This window comes from Mustela nigripes, chromosome 7, assembly GCF_022355385.1.
Source record: "Mustela nigripes isolate SB6536 chromosome 7, MUSNIG.SB6536, whole genome shotgun sequence".
Classification (NCBI taxonomy): Eukaryota; Metazoa; Chordata; class Mammalia; order Carnivora; family Mustelidae; genus Mustela; species Mustela nigripes.
In genome coordinates this window covers 68,489,227-68,501,073 of record NC_081563.1, presented here as the reverse complement: position 1 = coordinate 68,501,073, position 11,847 = coordinate 68,489,227, and positions in this window count along the sequence as shown.

Sequence of the window (11,847 nt, the reverse complement as noted above, 5' to 3'; positions counted from 1 at the left end):
CCCAGCCCTCTTATTTCACAACATAGAAGTAAAACTGGCAATGCAGAGAATGTCATAATTCAGATGTGTCAGTGCTGAGATGTTCAAAAGTGGCTGGGAGCAGGACTATCACAGCCCGTTCTGTACCAGAGCTAAGAATAGGGATACTCTATCCTGCTGTCCAGAGTGACATCTACTGGTATCATCAAGTTCAAGGCATAACTGTAAAACATGTTTCCCTTTGCCTTAAGTATAAGCAGAGAACTAGTTTGCTAAGATACAGGAGACTGAAAAGCCAGGAGACTGAAAAGCTCTCCTGGAGAGCTTTGAGTCTTCAGGTGACTGAAAAGCTGGTCAATCATACAAGCCTATGTGGGTCCAAAGCTTCAGGAAAGTCGTTGGCCTCTGGAAGAAACAAAGGCTTAGAACAGGTGAAATGGAGAGAAATGGGAATAATGCTACACTTTATCTTTTTGAAAAGAGAAATTCTTTCCCAAACCAAAGTGTAGAGTTAGAAACTCCCTAATCTTACCAAAAATGGAGCCAATCAATTTTCCCATTTAAAGAGAGATGACGGGCGCCTAGGTGGCTCAGTGGGTTAAGCCGCTGCCTTCGGCTCAGGTCATGATCTCAGGGTCCTGGGATCGAGTCCCGCATCGGGCTCTCTGCTCAGCAGGGAGCCTGCTTCCTTCTCTCTCTCTCTCTGCCAGCCTCTCAGTGTACTTGTAATTTCTCTCTGTCAAATAAATAAATAAAATCTTTAAAAAAATTAAAAAAAAAAATAAAGAGAGATGACAACATTCAAATAGGAAAACTAAATGGACCAGTTCAAGCGCACAACTACATACTGGAGCTGGCTGCTAAGAGACCTGTGGTACTGTTTCAACACTGAGTCTACTTTAAAAACAAGTAATTAAGGAATTATCCAGAGAATTGCCTTCAAATATATCCTTATACAGTGATATTAAATGGCTATAACTCAAGCAATAATAACTATGTACAGGTCATGTATAAGTAGGCTGAGCAAGCATACAAATATGGGGTAAGACCTTGCCTCAACAACTGGTGGTCTTCTTGCACTAAATCACACTCACACATAACCAAGACTAGGCAATGAATGTTGTATATCAAGTGAGAGGTCATTCCCTTTACTCTCTATTCAATAGTCTTTTCTTTCTCAGGTCCATCCAACCCCCACAAAATTATCAAATAAGAATACTTATGAGTAGGGGTGCCTGGGTGGCTCAGTGGGTTAAGCCGCTGCCTTCAGCTCAGGTCATGATCTCAGGGTCCTCGGATCGAGTCCCGCATCGGGCTCTCTGCTCCACGGGGAGCCTGCTTCCCTCTCTCTCTCTCTCTCTCTCTGCCTGCCTCTCTGCCTACTTGTGATCTCTGTCAAATAAATAAATAAAATCTTTAAAAAAAAAAAAGAATACTTATGAGTAGATAAGATATTTACCCTTTTTCTTATAGATACCAATTTCTTCCTTTCCCAGTCTAACTTCATTCTCTTCCTTGTCTGGCATGAATCTGTCAGCTCACTGAAATATGGTCTGGCTTCACCATCACACAAAAACACAAACTCCTGCTTAGGTAGGAAATGACCAAAGCACACACCCAAAGGACACTTCTCCTCTTAATGTTTCCTTCGTGCTTGCATTTTTGTCTGCTTTTGTTTTCCAGGTCCCCTAGTACTCTTGATTTCCTTTCTTCATTCTTAAATTCTCTTTTTAATCTCATGGAGTCTCTCAGTAAGCATTTGTATGAGAGGCCAAGTTAGACACTGGGCACACAAAGGTGAACAATGTACTGTCCTTACCACTGATTCCTCTTCCTCAAATCATCTAACACTTGAGGTCCATGGGTTTTCTTGCCCCCAGACCTCCTCTTACACAATAGCGTCTCTCTGAAAAGAGCTTATCCAGTATCACTGGCTATAACCTCTACATGAATGACTCATACACCACAGTCTCCAAGCCTCCCTTCTGTTAATTTCCAATCTTTGTTTCTAACTACCAACTAAGCATCTCTATCTTAGTATCTCCCAGACATACAAATGTCAATATTCTTTATCTTCTTCCCCAAAACCTGCTATTAATGCTTACATTATAACCTTGTTTTCCATTCTTTTTGCTAAATCTGTCATATCTGACTGAATAGTATGTCCTACTAATTCTATTAAAAATTTTTTGTATGTTGAGTTTCCACTGCCAAGAATTTAAAGGTAATGGCCTCCAATCAGTTCTCTCTCTCCAATGTCTCATTTTTGTAATCATCTTGGAAACTTCCACCAAAGATTTCTTTTTGGAAACATATATCTGATCATGGCACTCTTCTACTACAATTGTTTCCATCATTTCCTCTCCATAGCACAGAATAAATTTACAATTCATTGGCAAATTCTACTACATTCTTCGTCATCTCCCCCCATCCATATGCCAATCCAGCCTCCTCTATCGTTGCTCCGTCAAATACTCCCTTAATTGCAAACATGCTAAAAGGTTTACTGTTTCCCAAATATAAGTGCTTATCCACACAGGGATGCCTCCAAATAGGGTTTTCTGCACAGCTGCCTTCAGGGAAGCAGGTCACCAAGGCTACTTGAATAACTCCAAATTTAGTCTAGAAGCCTTGGCCTCGAATAAAGTACTGGAGAGGTAGTGCATAGATAATCAAGTTGAAGCACCAACCTCCAGGTACAAAAAGCCACCTACTTCACTTCCCCAAATAATTCTTCTAGAGGAAGAAAACTCTTAAGTCAGCGTCACAGAAAGTCAACCTGATACATTAAACCAGAATAATGAGAGATGGCAAATGTACCATAGAAAAAACATCAACCAATTCTACTTGTGATCGCCATGCTGAGCTGGTCTTTGAGGCCAGACAGGGAATCAAATATGGTTCTGAAAGAACTTAAGACAGACATTAAATCAAATTTAATAATCCACAAGAAGAAAGCCTTACTACACTGTTGCTATATTTTCAGTCTCTATTCAAATTAATTGAATAAATAAGTACCTGAAAGAGATAAACAATGTGATGAGGGCATTTCTCTCCTCTAATAACAAGAAGAAAAACGATTTCACTTAAATTTCTAGAACATTTTTGTTTGAACAGCACAGGTTTAGAAAAATGTACCCATTTGTAGTTTGGGGCTCTCCGAGAAATAACATTATTGGACCCTTACTATGTGCCATGCACCATTCATTCTAGGGGCTCAGTACTCCTTTAATGTTCACAATATCACTATCAGGTAGATACTATTTTATGACCATTTTACATATGAGGAAAATAAGGCAGAGAGAAGTTAAATAACTTACCCAAAACTATAAAAACCCAGGGGCACCTGGGTGTCTCCACCAACGAAACACCTGACTCTTAATTTTGGCTCAGGTCATGATCTCAGGATGGTGAGATCAAGCCCCACATTGGGGTCTATGCTGGGGGTGGAGTCTGCTTGAGATTCTCGGTTCTCCCTCTCCCACTGCCCCTCCCCCACCAACTTCTGTGCATACATGGGTGCAATCTCCCTTAAAAAAAAGTGTGTGTGTATTTACACTTATATATATTTACATGTATATATAAATATATTTACATGTATGTATATATGTATTGGCCAGACAGAAGTGGAAGAAGACTTTGAAGCCAAGTAGCTATAGTTCCAGAGCCTGTCCTTATATGAACTACATTGTTTCACTGATTTTTAATTTTCATAATCAACTTAAAAACCAAGCACAGAAAACACAATTATGGTTAGAGGTCAAAAGAAAAATACTGTACACATCGACGCTATAAAATTAAGGGAGTACAGGAAAAGACTGAAGGAAAATGAGGTACACCCTTTTCATGCTAAATAGAAGAGAGCAAAGGCACATATTCCAAGCTGACTTAACACATGAATTGTAGTTATAAGTGAACCCACTGTAAGACCAAGGAAAGTAATGACACAACTTTTAAAATGAGGTTGTAGAGGGAAGAGAAAGAAAGGTAGGAATTTTGTGCTGATTTCTCAAAGGAGTAATACATATTGGAATAAAATTAAGACATAGATACTTAGGTATATTAACCAAAAAATCTAAAACTGAAAGAGGTGAAAGCAGTTACCTACCCAGAGGGGAGCTTAAAAAGAGAAAGAGATGGTAAAGAAAAATTTTATTTATTTATTTATTTTTTAAAGATTTTATTTATTTGACAGAGAGAGAGAAATCACAAGTAGGCAGAGAGGCAGGCAGAGAGAGAGAAGGGAGGAAACAGGGTCCCTGCAGAGCAGAGAGCCCAACGCGGGGCTCGAACCCAGGACCCTGGGATCATGACCTGAGCCGAAGGCAGAGTCTTTAACCCTCTGAGCCACCCAGGCGCCCGGAAAAATTTTATTTTTTTATAAGCTCCTATTTTTTTCTTCATTAAAAATAATTTGACTCAAATGCTAAATTATTAAGTGATAAAGCAAGTTATAAAATGGTATTCATACATATATAAGGATTCCTATGTGTATATGTGTATGGCTCTATCGGTGATTTCATACACACATAAGCCATACACTGAAAGACAGATATTACAGTTATTTTTAGGAGGCCTTTTTAGTTTTCTTCTTTGGCTTTTCTTCATTTATATTTTTCTTATAACAAAATATGTACATTATCTTGTCATTAGAAATACCTATTTTTTGGGACACTTGGGTGACTCATTCAGTTAAGTGTCTGTCTTTGGCTCAGGTCATGATCCCAGGGTCCTGGGATTGAGCTCCACACTGGGCTCACTGTTTAGCCTGCTTCTCCCCCTGCCTGCCACTTCCCCTGCTTGGGCTTGCTCTCTCTCTTTCTCACTCTCTCCCACAACGACAAATAAATAAAATCTTTAAAAAAAAAAAAACTTTTTAATACAGTATGGTTATGTTTATAAAACATTTGAGAGGGATGGAAATGGGAAGACAATAATTATCTGATTAAAAGGAATTTCTTGGGGCACCTGGGTGGCTCAGTGGATTAAAGTCTGTCTTCAGCTCAGGTCATGATCCCAGGGTCCTGGGATCAAGCCCTGCATCGGGCTTGATGAGCTCCAAAGTGCCAAGCTCTCTTCAAGCGAAAGGAAAATTACATTTAGGTGGGACTCATACTACAATGTGATATTCAGATATCCCTCCAACTCTATATATTTCAGATCTTCAGAAGTCAACTTTGAACATTCAACCCTCTTACTAAAATATAAAGCCCATCTGACTTAAATGCAGGTTTTCAATACTACCAACAAAAAAGTCCTTTCCAAGGGTGGGTCACGTGATCTATTTGAGCTACATGACAACTATCCATCATGAACTTCAATAATGAAATAATTTAAACAGTAGACTCTTAAGAAAACCCGGTGACGCAACGTTGTATTTCCAGGTAGATGTGATGGATTTTATAGTAGCTGAAGAGCTTGATAGGTCATTCAGTGCAGTCCTTTCCCTTCAGGCAGATAAAATGCCATTACCACCATAGTACAAATAAATCAACTGAGACCCAGCAGGGGTCAGTGCCTGTTGCAGGTCAGCCAGCTAACAGGTAAGATGTCTGCTTGGCCATGAAAGAGCTTCTCTTGCCACAACACACTGTCTCATGGGGTAATGGTGAAAGAGATGTGTTGGGGGGTTTTTTGTTTTCATTTTCATGTGTGTGTGTGTGGTTTTTCTTTTTCTTTTTTTCCTTTTTGCTTTTTGTTTGTTTGTTTGTTTTTGCTGGCTTAGTGTGGCAGTGTTAACAACACGGCCCATGCATAGTTCATCCTCATTTGGATTTTCAGCAGTCTCTTCCAAAGATTCAGACTTCCCAGTTCTAATTGCAACCTCTCCAGATGTTTTCTCCCCGGGTGACCTTCTACACTTAGGATCGCTCCCCTCTACTGAAGACCAGTGGCAGCTCTGCTTCTGAAGCTCTCACCCAGAAAGCCTGCACTCTCCATATCCTCCTGGAAGGTCCCCTGTTCACGCTGGTGTATCAGGTTACCTTTCTGAATATGTGCTCTCATTTCCTCAGTAGTAAAGGCTTACCATTCCTGTTGTTTGCCAATCTCAAGAAATTCTCAGTTCTTTGGCAAAACTCCAAAGGAGACAGCTCGTCACTCCCTTTTACTTAATAATTAAACTTTCTTTTTTCCTTTGTCTTTTGGTCCTATGAAAACACCTGCATGCTCAGTTTATCCATGAACAGTTTCAGGACGTGCTCCTGCTGGGATATCAACTTGTATCCCATGGTATAATACTTGAGGAAAGTCTGAACTGTGATATCTGTGTGCAAAAATATCATCCACCTTTATTCTGTCAGCTACTAAGTATCTTTTTAGTGGTTACATGGGGGCACCTGGGTGGCTCAGTCATTAAAGTCATGATCCCAGGGTCCTGGAATTGAGCCCCACATCAATTCAGCAGGGAGCCTGCTTCCCCCTCTCCCACTCCCCCAGCCTGTACTCCCTCTCTCACTGTCTCTCTGTCAAATAAATAAATAAAATCTTTAATAAATAAATAATGGTTACTATGTATCAGACCCCTGGCTAGATGGTGAGGTTCTAAGAATGAATCAAGTGAAAGACATATTCATGAACCTTTAGCATCTCACAGTCTGGGGCAGGGAGTGGGAGTGCTGAGCTGTCAGGTCCACATGTAAGCAGTCAACCTCCCATGCACTAGTGCAGCAGCTCTGGGATCAGCATGTGTGTGAAAAGGGCTCTGGCAACAGAGAAGGAAGCCGTATTCATTCCCTAGGACATCTGAGCCAGGTTTCAAAGGACCAGTATAAAATCACAAGAATGAAGGGCAAGGACCTTCTAAAGAGAAGGAACGTAAATTTAAGATAAGAAAAGCTGATGGAGAAGGAGTATTATTGCGATCATAATTATTATTTAATTCACTTTGCAAAGGCAGCCTGTGACGTGGGCTCCAAGGCAGGAGAGAGATGCAGCTGCCTGAGCAGGCACAGCCTGGAGGGAAGCTGAGTCAGCCAGCTCCCTGTGGCAACGGTCACCCTTGATTAAACCAGCACTGCCTGGCTCCTGTGGCATCTTTTCTGGGCACAACATTTCATTTTAAAAGATGCTGGGAAGCCAATCATGAAGAGGCAGCAACAAAAGCTGTCTACATTTCGTTGTCGCAGAAACTCTCCTGTCGAGGAGATGTTGAGGCTGAGAAAACAAATAAAAGTTGTTCTGAAAGGAGAGGCAATTAAATTTTTGCCAAACATGACAGGAAGCTGAGAACTGACGCAGACAGAGTAATGTCTATCTTTGGCACACCAGACACAGGGAGGAGAAGAGTGTGTCTTTGATGGCAGACTTTATTTTAAAGGTGCTAACTGACATTTTGAAAGGACATAAAAACACAGAGAGGAGAGCGCTCTTCAGGCCCCTGCTGTCTGGGCTGCAGAAGCCCCCAGCTGCTCCCGGGGTTCTCATTTTCCCAGTCTAAGGCTAACACGAGATAAGGTGCAGGAAAGAAAAGGAGCATAATAAAACAAGTCCCTATCTTAAAGCAGCCACATGAATCCACACGATGCATTTAAGTTGCAAGTAGAAAGAGAAAGATGTTTCTTTGCTCCTGAAGGAGCCTCACAGAAGGGATCCTTGGAGCTTACAGAAGGGCAGACTTAGTCCATCATCCAAGCAGTCAGCAAAGTGCATACATGTTTTTGGAGGGACCCCTGTGCCAATGGCAGAACAGGCACAAAATATATATATATATTTTTTAGCGCGCGCGCGCAAGAGAGAGAGAGAAAGAGAGAGAGAGAGAGAGAGAAACCATGGAGGAGGGAGGGGCACAGGGAAAAGAAGAAAAAGAATCTTAAGCAAGCTCCATGCCCAGCATGAAGCCCGATGCGGGGCTCAGTCTCACAACCCTAAGATCATGATCTGAGTTGAAATCAAGAACTGGATGGACGCTCAACTGACTGAGCCACCCAGCTGCCCAAAAGTTCATTTCTAAGGCCACTAGTTATTCAAGTCTCAAAGCAAGCTCCCTATGGCCTTCCTATACGTATGCAGAACTGACCAGCTGCCTATAGTCAGCAACCCAGGAACCCCAGGACTGAGGCATCCCAATCTTCAGCACACTTACCCCTCTCCTTGCTTCCCTAACCTGTCAGTCCTGTGCCCTGAAGGCGGGAGTTGGATTTATTGTCTCACGATCCTCTTAAACCATTCTGTCCCATCAAAGTTCAGATTTGAATGCTTCATACATCTTCACTGCACTCTTAAATTCTCATGATCCAAATTTCTCCCTCTACCCCAGGCTCATGTATGCATTTCACTATATCTGTAAAATAAGGAGATTAAGAATCTCCCCTATTATTCTGGTAAGAGGATTGAAAGGTGAAAACTGGAAAAGTATAGTAGCCAAGGCAAGGATGATTCAGAGGAATGGTCTATTTCCAGTCCTACACTGACCAATGCTCACATAAGCTCATTATGAGTACATACTGAAGAGGAAAGGAAATGTACAGGAAAATAACAGGGATACGCACTCCATCCCTCTTGGTTTTCTTACACTAGGACTTCTAACAAATTCTCAACAACCCAGTACTTCCAACTCACTCTGACCAACTCTCTGTGTGCTACAGTTAACACCATCAGTCAGCAAATATTTACCGAGTCCCCACCACTCTAGGCAAGATTCTATGCTGCGGATGTTGGAACAAAGAAGACCCAGCATCTGACTGTAACATCACAGTCCTAGCAAAACACTACAAAAGCGCAAGGGCAGGGTGAGCAGAAGGGGTGTGGAGAAGGAGTTCAGTTAGAGAAGACATCAGACAGAGCAAGTTGACCCACATGGGTAAGACCTGAGGTCTCCGACTCTAGTCAGGGAATCAGAAATAACAGTCCTAGCAAGGAGAGAGTGCTATGAATGCAAACCCCAGGACAAAAGTTATCTCTTCTCTAAGCCGTCTTAGACTTCTTGCTGTCTGTAAAAACCAAGGACCTGGGGAAATAAATGTATCCAGAAAGGGGTTCAAGGCCTCCAGGTAAAGCCTGTTGCTAGAAGGGTCAGGGAAAAACCTACAAACTAACTACTCCATAACCCACAGATGTGCTGTTCTTTAAATGGTCTATTTGTCTAAACACTAAAGTAGCTCACCTTGGCCCTGGCAAGTTTCAAAAGGACAACTGGAAAGGGGAGGGGAAGGGAGGAGAAGAGAAAATTAAGTCTTTTATTTCTTTAATGACTAATTATATACAAAAGCTTGAGGAAAACAAAAGTTTCTGCATAAATTACAAGAGCTTTTCAATTGTTTTCAGAAATGCAATTTAGCCATGAAGAAAATCTCTCTAATTTTCTGAGATGATGAAAGAGAAGGCCACTTTCTTAATTACCTAATTGCTAAACACATTAGGAAATGGGTGGAAATTTCAAGAGTGAGATTCTGGCCTAGTATTATCTTTTGTTTCCACTTTATTTAGGAAAAAAAAAAGGACTTGAGAAAATATGGAGCTATTTGTTATGAGGCAGAGTCTTAGAGAAATTACAGCTGAGAGAAACAATGAATCATAAAAGCAGATAAAGAGGAATAGTGGGACACCCAAGTACCCCAAGACAGTGCTCCAAAACTAAGTGGATATCAAATTAAAACATACATTTTCAATTTTATTACTGGGGAATTGCTACAAGCAGCGGAGAGGAAATACCCTGTCTTTCCATTATTTTGCAAAGCACACAGAGTAGTTTTCCAGACAATTTCAGCTCTTTACAAAATGCCCAGAAGCAGCAGATCTCTGCAGAAGAGGTCACACACTCATAGGTTTAAGATATAAAGCAGACAGATTCAAGTCAATAGGAACATCAAATTAGTTTGCCGGTTATTGAGTGGAGAGGGCACTGGTATGCCCTGGTCCCTGAACTACTGCCTCAGCCACACAGCTCAAGTCTGATAGCAATCTAGAGGAAATATCAATTTGGTCAAAGAAAGAAAAATGAATTTCTAATGATCCAGATTGGCCATGTGTGTGCTTTAATTTTCTGAAGGTTAAAAACAAATAGGTGAAAGAAGGGCCTAGCATTTTGCTTTGAGGATGAGCCAAACCTTCATATGCTGCAATGGTTTCTTAGATTTGCAAATTTTCTTTTTTCATTTCCTCAGTTATTGAAAGGCCAACAAGCACTCCTCTTAATAAATGTGAAAGGGCTTGGAAAAGGGAGTGACCAAATGACCTGGCCGGGTCCTTCCAGTTCTGAAATTATATAGCTTAATGGCATTCATAACCATTGTTTTAAATAACCTGGCTTCACAAAATAAAAAAAAACAAAAAACATTAAACATTCAGCACTTTTTTCCAAAGGTATGTATTTGGTCTTCAAATGATTGCAGAATCAAAGAATGCTTCTTTGCAAAACTTTTTTTTTTTTTAAACAATGAGAAACCTTCCTATAAAATAATATTTTCCCTAGAAAAAATGTACCTATAGGAACTATATATCAATATGTAATATTATTTGTGTATATTTTAAATTCTATCATTCACTCTATATACATGAGTTAACATGCTTCTGTAGAGAAAATTTTTACTCATGAATTGGACTATTTAATATGCCACAACTATAGTTCCCACTGAAAAGCCAGGATAAATATACAATTTTTCTTTAATACCAACTTCCAGAAGGAGTGCACTTAACAGTCACTTCCAATGGTTTTGACTCATTTTTTTTTTCTCAGAACAAGATTTATATGAGAAATTAGCATATGCATTGTGGAGGTCAAGAAGTCCCCAGATCTGGAGTCAGAAAGTTGGAGGCCCAAGAGCGCCAATTATATAGATGCATTTCAAGCCAGAGGGTCTGAGAATCAGGAGAGCCTGTGCTGTAAGTTCTGTCCAAAAGCCAGTAGGCTAGAGACCCAAGAAGCTATGTTTCCATTCAAGTCTGATTGCAGGAAAAGACCAATGTCTCAGCTCAAGGCAGTCAGATGAAAGCAGTTCCCTCCTACTCAGGAGTGTCAGCCTTTTCCTCTTACTTTTGTCTTCAACTGAATAGATGTGGCCCACCCACACTGGGGAGAGCAATCAGCTTTACTTACTCTACTGATTCAAATTCAATTAGTCTTTTAAAGCTTTCCCTTCTTTTATATCTTCATGGTCTCCTGGATATTTACGTACACCATCTGTTTCAATCAATATAGTCAGTATTCTTTTAGAATAACAAAATGTTCCAAATTTGGCCATTGAAAATGTCTTAAATCTTACCCTCCTGACCCATTGACCCAACCTATTAGTCTTTGTTTCCATGCTTTCTAGCCTCCAGCCTGTAATCACCTACATCTCCAAGGAACCCTGATTCCTTTCTGTAATGAATAGTTTTTAAGAAACAAAATTTGGGCAGCAAAATAATGATTCCTGATAAAGTACCATTGCTCCCATGCCCTTACACTGGACAGAAAGAGGAAATATAGCTATCACCATGAAACAAACTAATATTCTGAACGCAAATTTAACAGAATTTTCATGTAATTTTTTGATGCAATAACTCTGCTTTTTCATACACTGAAAATCTCAGTGTAATTATTGGACTCTCCTGCAATATATTTAAAAAACATACACACACACACACAAAGTAACACAATCAATATTACTACTACTAACAACATGATGTTTAAGATTTCCTGGCTGTTCATCTCTAGACTACATGCCACTAAGTTTTGTTTTATTTGTGTTCTAGCATCAAGGAAGTTTAAAATTTGTTCCGTTGATTGTCTTATTAGTATTTTTGGTGGAGCCCATAATACCCCTCTTTCTTCAGATAAACCAAACTGTTTTACCACTATAATAATGTTTTACCACTCTAGTACTTTTTTCTCCCTTTTTCCTTCTCCACCATGCACTTTAGTCAATATTCATTTTCCTTAGTGCTTAA